The 19,789-nt window shown below is 48.2% G+C and overlaps 1 pseudogene across 1 annotated transcript in view; it reads right to left on the bottom strand.

The window, feature by feature from the left end:
• Positions 1 to 11,732: 11,732 nt before the first annotated feature.
• Positions 11,733 to 19,789, bottom strand: part of LOC143747225 (E3 SUMO-protein ligase RanBP2-like) — a 56,566-nt pseudogene continuing 48,509 nt past the window's right edge. The window contains exons 23-25 of the transcript XR_013206696.1: positions 17,446 to 17,612; positions 17,247 to 17,364; positions 11,733 to 11,797 (exon numbers count right to left, since the gene is read on the bottom strand). The product of XR_013206696.1 is annotated as an E3 SUMO-protein ligase RanBP2-like (transcript). The remainder of the gene's footprint in view (positions 11,798 to 17,246; positions 17,365 to 17,445; positions 17,613 to 19,789) is intronic.

Below are 19,789 nucleotides of genomic sequence, written 5' to 3'. Positions count from 1 at the left end.
TTGAAATTTAATAAGCAATAACATTAAAGAATTTTGCGATTCCCGTTTTATCTGTCCCCAAATTTAAAACCTCTTGAAATTATAATTAAGACTTTTCGTATACCATTTTAGATGTTTGAGACTTTTTATGGCATTAAATTTGTCAAATTAAAAAAATTCAAGTCTTTTCATGGTCTTTTTATGGACCCACGGACCTGTTAACAAGCAGGGAGCTTGTTTTATAGCTATAAATCATTAGAAAGGTCTAATCTTTTATTATAAAATATTAAACTATTATGATAAAAATCTGAGATGATAATTTCTTATTTTTCTGTCAAGAAATCTTATGCATCCACTGAGGAAAAAACCCTCATGTTCACTTTATATTTCATTAGAAAAGAAGTATTATTTCCCTATTTATTTTACCCAGAATAGTGTGATGTGAGCATTAGTGAGTACACACACGTAATGTAAAATCCGTTTCATTCCTACTCGGATGGGCCCTCCTGCTGGGGATTGCGACAATATACAGTATGGTTCATCTGTGTTCAAGCCATCTCAGGTATTTTAAAGTATATTAAAGTACAGGTTTGTAAATGTTTCTCATTGCTAGTTTGGAAAGCTGTGATTTCATAATTGCACTTCGGTTTAATTCCAGTTAATCGTGCAGCTTTGGATTAACCTTACACACACACACACACACACACACACACACACACACACACACACACACACACACACACACACACGCACGCACGCACGCACGCACGCACGCACACACACACACACACACACACACCTCTGGAAACTCACGACACGATCGGCTCAAAGTGGATCTCCTCACTGCCTTCCTCCTTCATTGTGTGCTTCCCCTCCTTCAGTTCGCACTGGTGCACTTCCAAATACCGTGGGTACGCCGTTACACCACACAAAATCTGGATCTACAGAAATAAACATGCATGTGAAAACACTAAAAACATTACACTGCCCACAGCAATACTGACAGCAGCAGTATGTACAAACACATGAATGGCTTATAAAAACACAAAATGCTTTTAGTGTCCAACACAATTAGATACTAGGACTAGGATGACAATCAGAAAATACAGCCTTTGGGGAAATCCATTATTATTAAATGCAAAAATGACTCAATACCAGTGTCGTATTGGGTCTGATACTGCACTAGTGTACTCGCACTCTACAATGCTTCGATACATAAAACCGATACCTCGCAGAGTGTGTACAGTGTTTGTGTCAAGACAAAGAAACACTGACAACAGAGTAAACAGACAGTATAATGGAGATATCAGACAAGGATGTCTATCAAGTAAAAGTATCTATTTAGAAGAATATTCAACAAATTTAATTATGCCTACATAGCTGCTGTGTGTGTGAGCTGATAAGCGAAACACGAGGAGTGGATTAAGAGTGCAGCAGCACAGATGCACAAGTCATTATCGCTCCCGAACCCTGTCTGTGGTGACCACCTTGTGGTCTGAAATCACTCCCTTTAAAACCCATTCCAGACTCAGGGCTGAGACGCTGGGCTGAGACTCTGGGCTGAGACTCTGGGCTGAGAAGCTGGGCTGAGACTCTGGGCTGAGACTCTGGGCTGAGACTCTGGGCTGAGACTCTGGGCTGAGACGCTGGGCTGAGACTCTGGGCTGAGACTCTGGGCTGAGACGCTGGGCTGAGACTCTGGGCTGAGACGCTGGGCTGAGACGCTGGGCTGAGACGCTGGGCTGAGACTCTGGGCTGAGACTCTGGGCTGAGACTCTGGGCTGAGACGCTGGGCTGAGACTCTGGGCTGAGACTCTGGGCTGAGACGCGGGGCTGAGACGCTGGGCTGAGACTCTGGGCTGAGACTCTGGGCTGAGACGCTGGGCTGAGACTCTGGGCTGAGACTCTGGGCTGAGACGCTGGGCTGAGACTCTGGGCTGAGACGCTGGGCTGAGACGCTGGGCTGAGACGCGGGGCTGAGACGCTGGGCTGAGACGCTGGGCTGAGACGCTGGGCTGAGACGCTGGGCTGAGACGCTGGGCTGAGACGCGGGGCTGAGACTCTGGGCTGAGACTCTGGGCTGAGACTCTGGGCTGAGACGCTGGGCTGAGACGCTGGGCTGAGACGCGGGGCTGAGACGCTGGGCTGAGACGCGGGGCTGAGACTCTGGGCTGAGACTCTGGGCTGAGACTCTGGGCTGAGACGCGGGGCTGAGACGCTGGGCTGAGACGCGGGGCTGAGACGCTGGGCTGAGACGCGGGGCTGAGACGCTGGGCTGAGACGCGGGGCTGAGACTCTGGGCTGAGACTCTGGGCTGAGACTCTGGGCTGAGACGCGGGGCTGAGACGCTGGGCTGAGACGCGGGGCTGAGACGCTGGGCTGAGACGCTGGGCTGAGACTCTGGGCTGAGACTCTGGGCTGAGACGCTGGGCTGAGACGCTGGGCTGAGACGCGGGGCTGAGACGCTGGGCTGAGACGCTGGGCTGAGACGCTGGGCTGAGACGCTGGGCTGAGACGCGGGGCTGAGACGCTGGGCTGAGACGCTGGGCTGAGACGCTGGGCTGAGACGCTGGGCTGAGACGCGGGGCTGAGACGCGGGGCTGAGACGCTGGGCTGAGACGCTGGGCTGAGACGCGGGGCTGAGACGCTGGGCTGAGACGCGGGGCTGAGACGCTGGGCTGAGACGCTGGGCTGAGACGCTGGGCTGAGACGCTGGGCTGAGACGCGGGGCTGAGACGCGGGGCATTAAGATGTAAAGAGAACACTCACCTTTTTTGCCAAAGGCAAATTCTCCTGAAGACTTTGCCAAGTCTGCAAATGAAAACGCTCTCTCAGATGCAGATCCAAATGCAAAAGGAAGACCTGCTGGAGAAGAGCAAAGACGTCAGACGAGACCAAAGGCAAATGCTGTTCGAGTTTGAATGAACGTCCCTGATTTTCACTCTCTGACCCCGGGCTGGACTTCAGTCCCACAGGTCAGAAAAGCAGTGGTAATTATTATATTAGCCCACCTCCCCATATATAAAACATATACTGTCTGATTAGGGCTTACAGATGATGGTGTATTACAGAGAAGAAACTGGTTAAACTGGTATCATGGTTTCAGTGATGTTTTATCATTTCTATACTGAGGAAAGAAACTGCATCCAATTCTAATAATAAAAATATTCCTTATTTTTGGTAACAAACACTTAACTTACATTTACCTGAACCAAAGTTGTAACTGTTTTTCATTGTCTTATCGTCGTGTCAGTGTTTTCATTCAGTGAGTTCTGCCCTCTTGTTATAACCAATGACCGTCTACGCTGAAAGATGAATCTCTTATTTATATTGTGTTGCACTGTGTGTTATGATGAAAGCATTCGTGAGGGTTCTGCAGACATCACTGTGTTTGGCTCTCTTTTATGCAACATGAGAAGATCTAAATCTAATGCTGTAATCAAACCTTTCACAATAGATAATCTCTGCAGCTGTAAGAGTAGAAGGGTAGTTTTCAGAACATGTAGTACTAATTCCATATGCAAAGGTGTCAGCCAATCACTGGTGTGTCTCCTTTCAGTTATCAGTGTTTAGATCAGAAGGCTAAAATCTGGAGATGTTTTTTCATGTCTCGATCCTTCTTATATAATCCTTCGTTATAAATGCAGGTCATAACTCCTTTAATACGCCAGATAAACGCCCCTCTGCTGCTCTGCTCGTACAGTCTCTAGAGGATACACTGGAGTGTGTCCAGGGTAGCGCTGCTGTAGAAGTGAGGAGGACACCTGTACCTGCAGTGGAGCTGGACTCGCTCTCGCTGCTCCTCTTCTTGGAGAGGTCATTGGGGTCAATTCTGCCGTCCACGGGAGGCTCTTCTGCTGCTGCATCATGGGAAGGCTTCGGCTTCACCTGTGTGTCCAGAACAAGTCACATGAGTGCAACCAGTGCTGCTAATCACGTCTGATGTCAGTGTTCAGAAAGCCCTCTGACCTGAGCGTGCTGCAGTGTGTGTAGCTCTGCGCTGAAGTCTTCGGGTCGCTCTGAGTCAGAGTCGCTGCTGACGTCGCAGAGGAAGGTGGGCGGCAGCTTCAGGCGTCTGGCTCTCTGCTCCTCGTCTGCAGTCGGCTGCTTCTCCCACACTAGTGTGACCTCAGAGTCTGCAAACACACACTCTATCAGAGTCTGCAAACACACACTCTCCGTCAGAGTCTGCAAACACACACTCTATCAGAGTCTGCAAACACACACTCTCCATCAGTCTGCAAACACACACTCCCTCAGAGTCTGCAAACACACACTCCCTCAGAGTCTGCAAACACACACTCTATCAGAGTCTGCAAACACACACTCTATCAGAGTCTGCAAACACACACTCTATCAGAGTCTGCAAACACACACTCTCCATCAGTCTGTAAACACACACTCCATCAGAGTCTGCAAACACACACTCCCTTAGAGTCTGCAAACACACACTCTATCAGAATCTGCAAACACACTCTCCATCAGAGTCTGCAAACACACACTCTATCAGAGTCTGCAAACACACTCTATCAGAGTCTGCAAACACACACTCTATCAGAGTCTGCAAACACACACACTCTCCATCAGAGTCTGCAAACACACACTCTATCAGAGTCTGCAAACACACTCTATCAGAGTCTGCAAACAAACTCTCCATCAGAGTCTGCAAACACACACACTCTCCATCAGAGTCTGCAAACACACAGTCTATCAGAGTCTGCAAACACACACTCTATCAGAGTCTGCAAACACACACTCTATCAGAGTCTGCAAACACACACTCTATCAGAATCTGGAAACACACACTCTATCAGAGTCTGCAAACACACTCACCATCAGAGTCTGCAAACACACACTCTCTATCAGAGTCTGCAAACACACACACTCTTATCAGAGTCTGCAAACACACACACTCTTATCAGAGTCTGCAAACACACACACTCTTATCAGAGTCTGCAAACACACACTCTATCAGAATCTGCAAACACACACTCTATCAGAGTCTGCAAACACACACACTCTATCAGAGTCTGCAAACACACACTCTATGAGAGACTGCAAACACACACTCCATCAGAGTCTGCAAACACACACTCTCCATCAGTCTGCAAACACACACTCTATCAGAGTCTGCAAACACACACTCTATCAGAGTCTGCAAACACACACTCTATCAGAGCCTGCAAACACACACTCTATCAGAATCTGCAAACACACACTCTATCAGAGTCTGCAAACACACTCACCATCAGAGTCTGCAAACACACACTCTCTATCAGAGTCTGCAAACACACACACTCTTATCAGAGTCTGCAAACACACACACTCTTATCAGAGTCTGCAAACACACACACTCTTATCAGAGTCTGCAAACACACACTCTATCAGAGTCTGCAAACACACACTCTATCAGAATCTGCAAACACACACTCTATCAGAGTCTGCAAACACACACACTCTATCAGAGTCTGCAAACACACACTCTATGAGAGACTGCAAACACACACTCCATCAGAGTCTGCAAACACACACTCTCCATCAGTCTGCAAACACACACTCTATCAGAGTCTGCAAACACACACTCTATCAGAGTCTGCAAACACACACTCTATCAGAGTCTGCAAACACACACTCTATCAGAGTCTGCAAACACACACTCTATCAGAGTCTGCAAACACACACTCCCTCAGAGTCTGCAAACACACACTCCCTCAGAGTCTGCAAACACACACACTCTCCATTAGTGTCTGCAAACACACACTCCCTCAGAGTCTGCAAACACACACACTCTCCATCAGTCTGCAAACACACACTCCATCAGAGTCTGCAAACACACACTCCCTCAGAGTCTGCAAACACACACTCCCTCAGAGTCTGCAAACACACACTCCCTTAGAGTCTGCAAACACACACACTCTCCATTAGTGTCTGCAAACACACACTCCCTCAGAGTCTGCAAACACACACACTCTCCATTAGTGTCTGCAAACACACACTCCCTCAGAGTCTGCAAACACACACTCCATCAGAGTCTGCAAACACACACTCTATCAGTCTGCAAACACACACTCCCTCAGAGTCTGCAAACACACACTCTATCAGAGTCTGCAAACACACACTCTCCATCAGAGTCTGCAAACACACACTATCAGAGTCTGCAAACACACACACTCTCTTATCAGAGTCTGCAAACACACACTCTCCATCAGAGTCTGCAAACACACACTCTATCAGAGTCTGCAAACACACACTCTCCCTCAGAGTCTGCAAACACACACTCTCCATCAGAGTCTGCAAACACATGCTCTATCAGAGTCTGCAAACACACACCCTATCAGAGTCTGCAAACACACACTCTCCATCAGTCTGCAAACACACACTCTCCATCAGAGTCTGCAAACACAAACTCTCCATCAGTCTGCAAACACACGCTCTATCAGAGTCTGCAAACACACACTCTATCAGAGTCTGCAAACACACACTCTATAAGAATCTGCAAACACACACTATATCAGAGTCTGCAATCACACACTTTATCAGAGTCTGCAAACACACACTCCCTCAGAGTCTGCAAACACACACTCCCTCAGAATCTGCAAAGACACACTCCATCAGAGTCTGCAAACACACACTCTCCATCAGAGTCTGCAAACACACACTCTCCATCAGTCTGCAAACACACACTCTCCATCAGTCTGCAAACACACACTCTATCAGAGTCTGCAAACACACACTCCATCAGAGTCTGCAAACACACACTCTCCATCAGTCTGCAAACACACACTCCATCAGAGTCTGCAAACACACACTCTATCAGTCTGCAAACACACACTCCCTCAGAGTCTGCAAACACACACTCCCTCAGAGTCTGCAAACACACACTGTATCAGAGTCTGCAAACACACACTCTCCATCAGTCTGCAAACACACACTCCCTCAGAGTCTGCAAACACACACTCTATCAGAGTCTGCAAACACACACTCTATTAGAGTCTGCAAACACACACTCTATCAGAGTCTGCAAACACACACTCTCCATCAGTCTGTAAACACACACTCCATCAGAGTCTGCAAACACACACTCCCTTAGAGTCTGCAAACACACACTCTATCAGAATCTGCAAACACACTCTCCATCAGAGTCTGCAAACACACACTCTATCAGAGTCTGCAAACACACACTCTATCAGAGTCTGCAAACACACTCTATCAGAGTCTGCAAACAAACTCTCCATCAGAGTCTGCAAACACACACTCTCCATCAGAGTCTGCAAACACACACTCTATCAGAGTCTGCAAACACACACTCTCCATCAGAGTCTGCAAACACACACTCCATCAGAGTCTGCAAACACACACTCCCTCAGAGTCTGCAAACACACACTCTATCAGAGTCTGCAAACACACACTCTATCAGAGTCTGCAAACACACACTCTATCAGAATCTGCAAACACACACTCTATCAGAGTCTGCAAACACACTCTCCATCAGAGTCTGCAAACACACACTCTCTATCAGAGTCTGCAAACACACACACTCTTATCAGAGTCTGCAAACACACACACTCTTATCAGAGTCTGCAAACACACACACACTCTTATCAGAGTCTGCAAACACACACTCTATCAGAGTCTGCAAACACACACTCTATCAGAATCTGCAAACACACACTCTATCAGAGTCTGCAAACACACACACTCTATCAGAGTCTGCAAACACACACTCTATGAGAGACTGCAAACACACTCCATCAGAGTCTGCAAACACACACTCTCCATCAGTCTGCAAACACACACTCTATCAGAGTCTGCAAACACACACTCTATCAGAGTCTGCAAACACACACTCTATCAGAGCCTGCAAACACACACTCCCTCAGAGTCTGCAAACACACACTCCCTCAGAGTCTGCAAACACACACACTCTCCATTAGTGTCTGCAAACACACACTCCCTCAGAGTCTGCAAACACACACACTCTCCATCAGTCTGCAAACACACACTCCATCAGAGTCTGCAAACACACACTCCCTCAGAGTCTGCAAACACACACTCCCTCAGAGTCTGCAAACACACACTCCCTTAGAGTCTGCAAACACACACACTCTCCATTAGTGTCTGCAAACACACACTCCCTCAGAGTCTGCAAACACACACACTCTCCATTAGTGTCTGCAAACACACACTCCCTCAGAGTCTGCAAACACACACTCCATCAGAGTCTGCAAACACACACTCTATCAGTCTGCAAACACACACTCCCTCAGAGTCTGCAAACACACACTCTATCAGAGTCTGCAAACAGACACTCCATCAGAGTCTGCAAACACACACTCTATCAGAGTCTGCAAACACACACTCTCCATCAGAGTCTGCAAACACACACTATCAGAGTCTGCAAACACACACACTCTCTTATCAGAGTCTGCAAACACACTCTCCATCAGAGTCTGCAAACACACACTCTCCATCAGAGTCTGCAAACACATGCTCTATCAGAGTCTGCAAACACACACCCTATCAGAGTCTGCAAACACACACTCTCCATCAGTCTGCAAACACACACTCTCCATCAGAGTCTGCAAACACAAACTCTCCATCAGTCTGCAAACACACGCTCTATCAGAGTCTGCAAACACACACTCTATCAGAGTCTGCAAACACACACTCTATAAGAATCTGCAAACACACACTATATCAGAGTCTGCAATCACACACTTTATCAGAGTCTGCAAACACACACTCTCCATCAGAGTCTGCAAACACACACTCCCTCAGAGTCTGCAAACACACACTCCCTCAGAATCTGCAAAGACACACTCCATCAGAGTCTGCAAACACACACTCCCTCAGAATCTGCAAAGACACTCTCCATCAGAGTCTGCAAACACACACTCTCCATCAGTCTGCAAACACACACTCTCCATCAGTCTGCAAACACACACTCTATCAGAGTCTGCAAACACACACTCCATCAGAGTCTGCAAACACACACTCTCCATCAGTCTGCAAACACACACTCCATCAGAGTCTGCAAACACACACTCTATCAGTCTGCAAACACACACTCCCTCAGAGTCTGCAAACACACACTCCCTCAGAGTCTGCAAACACACACTCTCCATCAGAGTCTGCAAACACACACTCTCCATCAGAGTCTGCAAACACACACACTCTATCAGAGTCTACAAACACACACCCTATCAGAGTCTGCAAACACACTCTCCATCAGAGTCTGCAAACACACAGTCTCCATCAGAGTCTGCAAACACACAGTCTCCATCAGAGTCTGCAAACACACACACTCTATCAGAGTCTACAAACACACACCCTATCAGAGTCTGCAAACACACACTCTCCATCAGTCTGCAAACACACACTCTATCAGAGTCTGCAAATACACACTCTCCATCAGAGTCTGCAAACACACACTCTATCACAGTCTGCAAACACACACTCTCCATCAGAGTCTGCAAACACACACTCTATCAGAGTCTGCAAACACACACTCTCCATCAGAGTCTGCAAACACACACTCTCCATCAGAGTCTGCAAACACACACTCTATCAGAGTCTGCAAACACACACTCTCCATCAGAGTCTGCAAACACACACTCACCATCAGAGTCTGCAAACACACACTCTCCATCAGAGTCTGCAAACACACACCCTATCAGAGTCTGCAAACACACACTCTATCAGAGTATGCAAACACACTCTCCATCAGAGTCTGCAAACACACACTCACCATCAGAGTCTGCAAACACACACTCTCCATCAGAGTCTGCAAACACACACCCTATCAGAGTCTGCAAACACACACTCTATCAGAGTATGCAAATACACACTCTATCAGAGTCTGCAAACACACACTCTCAGCCTTCGGGGAAATCCATTATTATTAAATGCAAAAATGACTCAATACCAGTGTCGTATTGGGTCTGATACTGCACTAGTGTACTCGCACTCTACAATGCTTCGATACATAAAACCGATACCTCGCAGAGTGTGTACAGTGTTTGTGTCAAGACAAAGAAACAATGACAACAGAGCAAACAAACAGCATAATGAAGATATCAGACAAAGATGTCTTTCAAGTAAAAGTAACTATTTAGTAGAATATTAAACAAATTAAAATATGCCTGCCTATATAACTTCCGTGTGTTATGGATGGATTATTGGGTCAGATTGAAAACTAAAAGTCTAAAACTAAAAGTCTTAAACGAAAACTAAAAGTCTAAATCTGAAACAAAGTCTAAATCGAAAACTAAAAGTCGAAGTCGAAAAATAAAAGTCTAAGTCGAAAATGAATTTGGTATTTAGGACTGGGCATTTGGTATTTAGGATAGGGCATTTTGTATTTAGGATTGGGCATTTGGTGTTTAGGATAGGGCATTTTGTATCCAGGATTGGGGATTTAGTCATTTAGACATTTGGGGATTTAGGATTGGGCATTTAAGGATTGAGGATTGAGGAGTGTATGCAAATAAGGAGGCGTGGGCCAAATACTGGAGGCAGGGTTTGAAATGGCTGGTGCGCAGAGGCACCTTATGGACAGCAGAGGGAGCTCCCAGTGCTAAGGAGCACACTGGCAGAGCGTCCTCTTCAAATTTAAAGTTGTCGTGCTCTGCCATCCACGTTGGCTGTCACATTAACAATGGCAAAGCCCGAGCTAGCATTTTTGTTGAGACAGGCGCTGGAAGTTGAAGTTATTACATTATAAAGTACAGTCCTCGCTCCAGCCCTGCTCACTCGCTCTGTTTGGTTTCATTACAGTGTGCTCCTTAGCACTGGGAGCTCCCTCTGCCAATCCTCAATCCTCAAATGCCCAATCCTAAATCCCCAAATTCCCAATCCTAAATGGTTAAATGACTAAATGCCCAACCCTAAATACAAAATGCCCTATCCTAAATACCAAATGCCCAATCCTAAATAAAAAATGGCCTATCCTAAATACCAAATGCCCAGTCCTAAATACCAAATTCATTTTCAACTTCGACTTTTAGTTTTCGACTTCGACTTTTAGTTTTCGACCTCGACTTTTAGTTTCAGATTTAGACTTTTAGTTTTCGTTTAAGAATTTTAGTTTTAGACTTTTAGTTTTCAATCTGACCCAATAATCCCTCCATAGTGTGTGAGCTGATAAGCGAAACACGAGGAGTGGATTAAGAGTGCAGCAGCACAGATGCAGAAAACATTGTCGCTCCCCAACCCTGTCTGTGGTGACCACCTCGCGGTCTGAAATCACTCCCTTTAAAACCCCTTCCATCAGGAATTCCCCGTCTCGCCAAATCAGAAGAGCTCTGAGACTCTGGGCCGAGATGCACCTTCCGGTGCAGATGTCTGGAGGGACTTAATTTCAGAAAAGCAGTCCATCTCTGAAAATCTTGCATGAACATCAGCCCCGAAAACACCACTGCTATGACTGAAGCTCATATCTATACAGGAAAACGTTCCCTGAGAAGGGAACGAGACACTGTGTCGACTACGACACTTTGGGGAACGCCCTTAGCGTAACACATCTGAAGTATGAATGAAACTAATCCAATCCTGATTGGTGTTGCGTCATGACGTAACGTGACGGCATACACGGAAGCTACAAAGGGACGCCGGCACACAACAGAGTTAGCTTCTGCGATGAAGCGAGTCGCTCCCAGGCAGGGGAAGGTGTGGCGATAGGGACGCAGTGTCTCTGTAAGGGTTACAGTCGTAACCTGAGACGTTCCCTTTTGAGGGAACCCGAACAGCGTCGACTACGACACTTTGGGGAACGAGTACCCACTATGCCACAACGAGCCCTGCATGTCCCAGTGTGAAGCTGCGCACAGGCACACTTAGGACGAGAGCACTAGAGTGCCTGGCGTACAAGAAATGTCCAGGCTATAGAATCTGATAAAAGTATGAGGGGTGGCCCATCCTGCTGCATCGCACACTTCTTGGATCGGGCCCCTGAAAGGAGGGCTCTAGAGGACGCCAAGCCTCTGGTTGAATGAGCCCTCACGGCCAAAGGTGAAGGCAAGCTGCGCACCTGATAGGCCATAGAGATAGCCTGAACGACCAAGTTACTAATGGTCTGTTTGGATGTGGGAAGCCCCTTCTTGGGCGACCCGAAGCGCACCAGCAACTGGTCTGACTTCCGCCATGTAGATGACCTCTGGACATAAATCTTGAGAGCTCTGACAGGGCAGAGCAGATGAAGTCTCTCCTCATCTGCCGTCACGTGAGGTGGAGGATGAAAAGCCTGCAGAACCGTAGGCCGTGCCACATTAGATGGCACTTTAGGCACATAGCCCGGCCTGGGATGCAAGATAGCCTTAAAGTTGCCTGGAGCAAACTTCAGGCACCCCTGAGATACAGAGAGCGTCTGAAGGTCTCCTACTCTCCTCAGAGAAGTAATAATAAAATGGCTAATAAAAAAGCTACCTTGAGGGAAAGGTTCTTGGCCTCAGCCGACTCCTGAGGTTCGAAGGGGGGCTCGACCAGCCCTTCGAGAACCACTGCCAGGTCCCATGTGGGAACTCTGGTATGAGCCGCAGGTCTCATCCTCCGAGCTCCATGGAGGAAATGTACGACCAACTGATGTCTCCCCAGAGGCCCATCACTCAGAGGAGCGTGGAAAACCGCAATGGCAGCCACGTACACCTTGAGTGTGGACGGGGTAAGACCAGCCGAGAGGGCGATCTTGGAGGAGCTCCAGCACTGAAGCCAACCGGGCAGTTAACTGGGTCCACCTCATGCTCTCTACACCAAGTGGAAACACATTCCACTTTAGGCCGTACAATCTCCTCATGGAAGTAGCTCTGGAACTGAGTATGGTCTCAAAACACTCCAGCCAACAGGCCAGCCTCTAGGTACTGAGCCCCCTCAGGGGCCAGGCCCAAAGTTTCCACAGGTCTGGTCGAGGGTGAACATTGAGCCCCAATGTTCACCCTCGACATTGAGCCCCATTGAACCCCAGATCCATCCTCAGAGGAGATCAGAGCATCTGCCAATGCTGGCCTCCCAGGAGTGCTATGATGTCTGAAAACCATACCCGGGTCGGCCAATACGGGGCAACTAGAAGTAGACTGATCCCGTCTCGACGGACCCTCTCCGGAACTCCCGGGAGCAGAGCGATCGGGGGAAAAGCATACAGTCGTAGCCTCGGCCACATCTGTACCATGGCATCCAACCCCAATGGGGCTGGATGGGTGAGAGAAAACCACAGTGGACAGTGGGACATCCCCCACTGGGCCGAAGCTCTCATATATCGACTTCACCACCTCGGTGTGAGGTCTCCATTCCCCGGGCCTCAGCCCCTGCCTCGACAGGATGTCTGCTCTCTGATTCTGGACCCTGGGATGTGCATTGCTCTGAGATAACAGCTTCCCCTGAGACCACAGGAGGATCTGATGCGCCAATCTAGATAGAGGGCGCAATCACAGAACCCCCTGATGAATCAAGTAGGAGACCACCAACACATTGTCTGCGTGGTGACCCCTGAGGTCTGGGAGGAAGCTCCTGAGATTCCTGCCATCCATGACCGCGCCACAGCCCGTGAGTGAGGCGTCTGTCGAACCAGCTTTCCGGCGACATGACGCTCCCAGCATGGGGCCTTGGGACAGAAACCAAGCTTTTTTCCACATATATAGGGAATGAAGGCATCTGCGCGTAACCCTGATCATGCAGAACGGGTTCTCCCTCGGGGAAAACCCCTTGGTTTTCAACCACCGCTGCAGGGCCCTCATGTGCAGCAAGCCAAATGGAATGACATTGGACGCTGCTGCCATAAGCCCTAACACTCTCTGAAAATGTTTTACAGTGATGGCTTGGCCTAGCTTTATCCTGGTCACCGTGGCCAGGATAAAATCGATCCGTGCAGGAGACAATTGTGCCCGCATCGTGACCGAGACCCACTCCACTCCCAGGAACGTGGTCCTCTGGGCTGGTGCCAACACGCTTTTTTTCGTGTTGAGTCTCAACCCCAGTCTCTGGATGTGGGCAAGGATGACATCTCGACCCTCAGCGGAGCTAGAGCTGCATCCATGCATTAGTGGAGAGAGCTAGGCCGAACGGAAGAACCACCCAATATTGAAACGCTTCGCCCCCAAAAGCGAACCTCAGGAACTTCCTGTGAGATGGAAGGATGGATATATGGAAGTATGCGTACCTTAGACCTATCGTGACAAACTAATCCTCAGATTTGATCTGACTCACGATGATGGGAATAGTGAGCATTTTGAACCTGAATCCCCTCAGAGACTGATTCAAATGCCTTAGATCTAAAATTGGCGCAACCATCCATCCTTCTTGGGAATTATGAAGTAGTGGCTGTATAACCCGGACTCCCTGTCCGGCCGAGAAACATGCTCTATGGCCTCCTTTACCAGCAGGGAGTTTACTTCCTGTTCCAATACCCGACCCTGCACTGGGTCGACTGCAGTCCACACCAACCCGTGTGATTTCGGTGGGTGGAATCGAACTGCAGCCTGTAACCCTTCTCTATTGTGCGCAGGACCCAAGGATAAATATTTGGAAGGTCTTACCATGCTTTGAAATATTCTACTAAGGAAACCAGCCTCTCAAGACTGATTTCGGGTATTATTCAAGATTCGTTCTCGATCCCCTGAAGCGGCTCTCTCGCAGGGTTAGGTCGAAACAATTCTCGATGTGCGGATGCAAGCGCTGCCTGGCCGCAAGTCTGTGGGGCAGACAGAGCAGCGCACTGGAAACCGATGTCTCCCGAAGCGCACGTAACAGCGGGATACCAACACCGATTTCCTGAGGGCTACCTAGACGGGAGGCTCTTTTGGTTTCGTTCTCGACACCCTGAAGCGGAGGACCGGCAGGGAATAATCGAAAACCATTTCCAATGGGCGAACACGAACACTGCCTGGCCCCAAGCCCTTGGGGCTGACACTGCAGCGCGCATTCGCTGAAAACCGATGTGTCCCGAAGTGCACTTGACGCTGGATACAAACATCAGATAATATTTAATAATTTTAATTTCTTAAAATCAAATGCAGCCATAATTACCAGACAATACTGTTTTAATATGTGTTATACGGTCTTGTAATCTACACGCTGCCTCGGCAAACGTGAGAGTCAAGTCGTTACAATATATTTGGCTTTCATCCCTCGAGAAGAAAGTCAACAGGTGCGAGGCACCCTCAGGAGCTGACTGTGAATGCCTCGAACCTAAACAGTATTATTTCACAGATCGCTTGTCCCTTTTATTGTAGACCCGTAATCTACGCGCTGCCTCGGAAAACGCGAGATTCGAGTTGTTCACAATATATTTGGCTTTCATCTCTCGAGAAGATCCGAGCCACTATAGATTCTGCGCTGCCTCGACAACGCGAGATCCCAGTCACAAGATGTTTATTGCAGAGTAGACCCGTAATCTACGCGCTGCCTCGGCAAACGCGAGATCTGAGCCACTAGATTCTATATTGCAATGCAGACCTTTATTTAGGACAATTCTTATGGGACAAACAACACCAAATAGGACAGACAGTTTGACACAGAGCACTTGCTGAAGAGCAAAAAGATAACTCTGTTGTGTGCCGGCGTCCCTTTGTAGCTTCCGTGTATTCCGTCACATGTTACGTCATGACGCAACACCAATCAGGATTGGATTAGTTTCATTCATACTTCAGATACGTTACGCTAAGGTTCCCCAAAAGTGTCGTAGTCGACGGGGTTAGAGTTCCCTCGAAAGGGAACCATACACCAGGACTCGGGATGACAGTGGTCTTTCCCAATGTTTCATCAGATCCTCCATGCAATCCTGGAAAGGTGGAAGTGTCTGATGTGGAGGTAGCAGGAGGAAATTCCCATCTAGCCTCAAGCGCTTTGTGGCGGGGAGAGTCGGCGGCCAGTCAATGCCTAACCGGTTATCCGCTTAACGGCACAATGCCTCACCAGTTATACGCTCAACAGCACAATGCCTAACAGGTTATACACTCAACGGCACAATGCCTAACCGGTTATTCTTTCGACGCCACAATGCCTAACTGGTTATCCGCTCGACGGCACAATGCCTCACCAGTTATACGCTCAACGGCACAATGCCTAACAGGTTATACACTCAACGACACAATGCCTAACCGGTTATACTTTCGACGGCACAATGCCTAACCGGTTATCCGCTCGACGGCACAATGCCTCACCGGATATCCACTGGACACCAAAAAATGTCAAACCGGTTATCCGGTTTGAAAGAATTGTGAATTTGACTGCACTCTTTATTATGAAAAATAAAATCTAATGACTCAGTCAGAAACGCTGGTTAAACACAGGCTAAGATGTAAACAGAAAACTCAAATTTGCCAAAAGCAAATTCTCTTAAAGTCTTTGCCAAGTCTGCAAATGAAAACACACTCTCAGAGACCTGCTGGAGAAGAGCAAAGACATCAGACGAGATCGAACTGAAACATCCAGAAGGTAAATGAGCTTCACCCTCTGACCCCGGGCTAGACTTCAGTCCCACAGGTCAGAAAAGCAGTGGTAATTATTATATTAGCCCACCTCCCCATATATAAAACATATACTGTCTGATTAGGGCTTACAGATGATGGTGTATTATAGAGAAGAAACTGGTTAAACTGGTATCATGGTTTCAGTGATGTTTTATCATTTCTAAACTGAGGAAAGAAACTGCATCCAATTCTAATAATAAAAATATTCCTTATTTTTGGTTACAAACACTTAACTTACATTTACCTGAACCAAAGTTGTAACTGTTTTTCATTGTCTTATCGTCGTGTCAGTGTGTTTTCATTCAGTGAGTTCTGCCCTCTCGTTATAACCAATGACCGTCTACGCTGAATGATGAATCTCTTATTTATATTGTGTTGCACTGTGTGTTATGATGAAAGCATTCGTGAGGGTTCTGCAGACATCACTGTGATTGGCTCTCTTTTATGCAACATGAGAAGATCTAAATCTAATGCTGTAATCAACACCTTTCACAATAGATAATCTCTGCAGCTGTAAGAGTAGAAGTGTAGTTTTCAGAACATGTAGTACTAATTTCATATGCAAAGGTGTCAGCCAATCACACGCGCGTCTCCTTTCAGTTATCAGTGTTTAGATCAGAAGGCTAAAATCTGGAGATGTTTTTTCATGTCTCGATGCTTCTTATATAATCCTTCATTATACGGGTAATAACTCCTTTAATACGCCAGATAAACGCCCCTCTGCTGCTCTGCTCTTACAGTCTCTAGAGGATACACTGGAGTGTGTCCAGGGCAGCGCTGCTGTAGAAGTGAGGAGGACACCTGTACCTGCAGTGGAGCTGGACTCGCTCTCGCTGCTCCTCTTCTTGGAGAGGTCATTGGGGTCAATTCTGCCGTCCACGGGAGGCTCTTCTGCTGCTGCATCATGGGAAGGCTTCGGCTTCACCTGTGTGTCCAGAAAGAGTCACATGAGTGCAACCAGTGCTGCTAATCACGTCTGATGTCAGTGTTCAGAAAGCCCTCTGACCTGAGCGTGCTGCAGTGTGTGTAGCTCTGCGCTGAAGTCTTCGGGTCGCTCTGAGTCAGAGTCGCTGCTGACGTCGCAGAGGAAGGTGGGCGGCAGCTTCAGGCGTCTGGCTCTCTGCTCCTCGTCTGCAGTCGGCTGCTTCTCCCACACTAGTGTGACCTCAGAGTCTGCAAACACACACTCTATCAGAGTCTGCAAACATACACACTCCCTCAGAGTCTGCAAACACACACTCTATCAGAGTCTGCAAACACACACTCTATCAGAGTCTGCAAACACACACTCCCTCAGAGTCTGCAAACACACACTCTATCAGAGTCTGCAAACACACACTCTATCAGAGTCTGCAAACACACACTCTATCAGAGTCTAAAAACACACTCTCCCTCAGAGTCTGCAAACACACACTCTATCAGAGTCTGCAAACACACACTCTATCAGAGTCTGCAAACACACAATCTATCAGAGTCTGCAAACACACACTCTAGTCAAGTCAAGTCAAGTCAAATTTTATTTTTATAGCACATTTAAAAACAACAGAGTTGCGGCAAAGTGCTGTACAGAACGTCTCGGTTACGTATGTAACCCTAGTTCCCTGATAGGGAACGAGACGCTGCGTCAAACGCTGTGGGAACGCCCCTGTGTTGTGCGTCATGAAGCACGTATGGAATCAGCCCAATGGAGAGATGGAACGTCATAGGCGGGTGACTTCATCGACCTGGAAACTATAAAGCACCCCATAAACACAAGCGCAACAGCTTCTGATAGGCCTGAAGGAAGCGCTAGCGGGAATGCCGGGAGTATGGTGGAATGACGCAGCGTCTCGTTCCCTTTCAGGGATCTAGGGTTACATACGTAACCGAGATGTTCCCTTTCAAGGGAACTCAAGCTGCGTCAAACGCTGTGGGAACGCTAATACCCAAGTCGCCATAGGACCAAGTGACCGCCATGTGAGAACTAGCGCACAGAGGACGAGAGCACCTGTGCCCCAGGGGTAGAACTTAAGTCTAGGTCGTAGAATTTAATGAAAGTATGCGGTGAAGACCATCCAGCCACATCAGAAACGTCACTGAGGGAAACTCCTGACAGTAAGGCTTTAGAAGCCGCCATACTCCTGGTAGAGTGGGCTCGTACAGCCAAAGGTGAAGGCTGACAAGCCGACTCATAGGCAAGTGAGATAGCCTCGACCACCCACTTGCTCATTCTCCGTTTAGACGCGGGACACCCCTTCTTGGGTGGCCCAAAGCACACAAATAGTTGTTCTGACTTCCTCCACAGGGCAGTTCTGTGGACAATGGCGTCTAACGCCCTAACAGGGCAGAGTAAATTAAGTTTCTCCTGGTCAGACGACAGAAATGGAGGAGGACAAAAGGCCTGCAGAACTGTAGGTCTAACAACATTAGTAGGGACCTTGGGAACGTAACCTGGTCTAGGATGCAGAAAAGCCTTAACCATGCCAGGCGAAAATTCCAGGCACGAGGGTGAAACCGACAGAGCCTGCAAATCTCCGATTCTCTTTAGTGAGGAGATAGCAAGAAGAAAGATAGTCTTAAACGTGAGAAACTTCTCAGGAACTTCTTCGATAGGTTCAAGAGGAGCTAGGGAAAGACCTTCTAATACGATGGCCAGATCCCAGGCCGGCACCCTCGTACGAACTGCTGGCCTCAGCCTCAGTGTGCCACGAAGGAAACGAGTTATAAGCAGGTGTCTCCCAAGAGAAACTCCACTGAAAGGGACGTGGTAAGCAGCCAGTGCCGCCACATACACCTTTAGTGTGGAGGGGGATAGCCCTGTGGAGAAGCGCTCCTGCAGGAATTCCAGCACTGCACCCACTGGGCAGTTAACTGGGTCCTGCAGGTGCTCTCAACACCAAGAAGTGAAGAGTTTCCACTTCAAGGCATAAAGCTTCCTCGTGGATGGAGCTCTGGAGTGAAGAATGGTCTCAACAACCTCGGTTGAGAGACCAGAGTTCATGAGCTGGGCCCCCTCAGAGGCCAAGCCCACAATACTGGACGGGGGTGAAATATCATGCTGCCCGCCTGAGAGAGTAGATCCCTCCTGACCGGGAGCTCCAAGGGAGAGCCGTCCAGGAGAGAAATCAGGTCCGCAAACCATACTCGGGCCGGCCAGAACGGGGCTACTAATAGTAGGCTGACCCCGTCCCGGCGAACCCTCTCCAGAACTCCAGGTAGCAGAGCAATCGGGGGAAAGGCGAACAGACGTGACCTCGGCCACGGCTGCACCATAGCGTCCAACCCCAGAGGGGCTGGATGGCTGATGGAAAACCACAGATGACAATGCGTGGTCTCCTTGGAAGCGAATAGGTCCACCTCGGCGCGACCGA

Source organism: Siphateles boraxobius, unplaced genomic scaffold (genome assembly GCF_051911475.1).
Source record: "Siphateles boraxobius isolate OS27281-9 unplaced genomic scaffold, OSU_SipBor_1 100, whole genome shotgun sequence".
NCBI classification, from domain to species: Eukaryota; Metazoa; Chordata; class Actinopteri; order Cypriniformes; family Leuciscidae; genus Siphateles; species Siphateles boraxobius.
The sequence above is the reverse complement of the archived record's forward strand: the minus strand, read 5'-3'. Positions and strand labels throughout refer to the sequence as shown.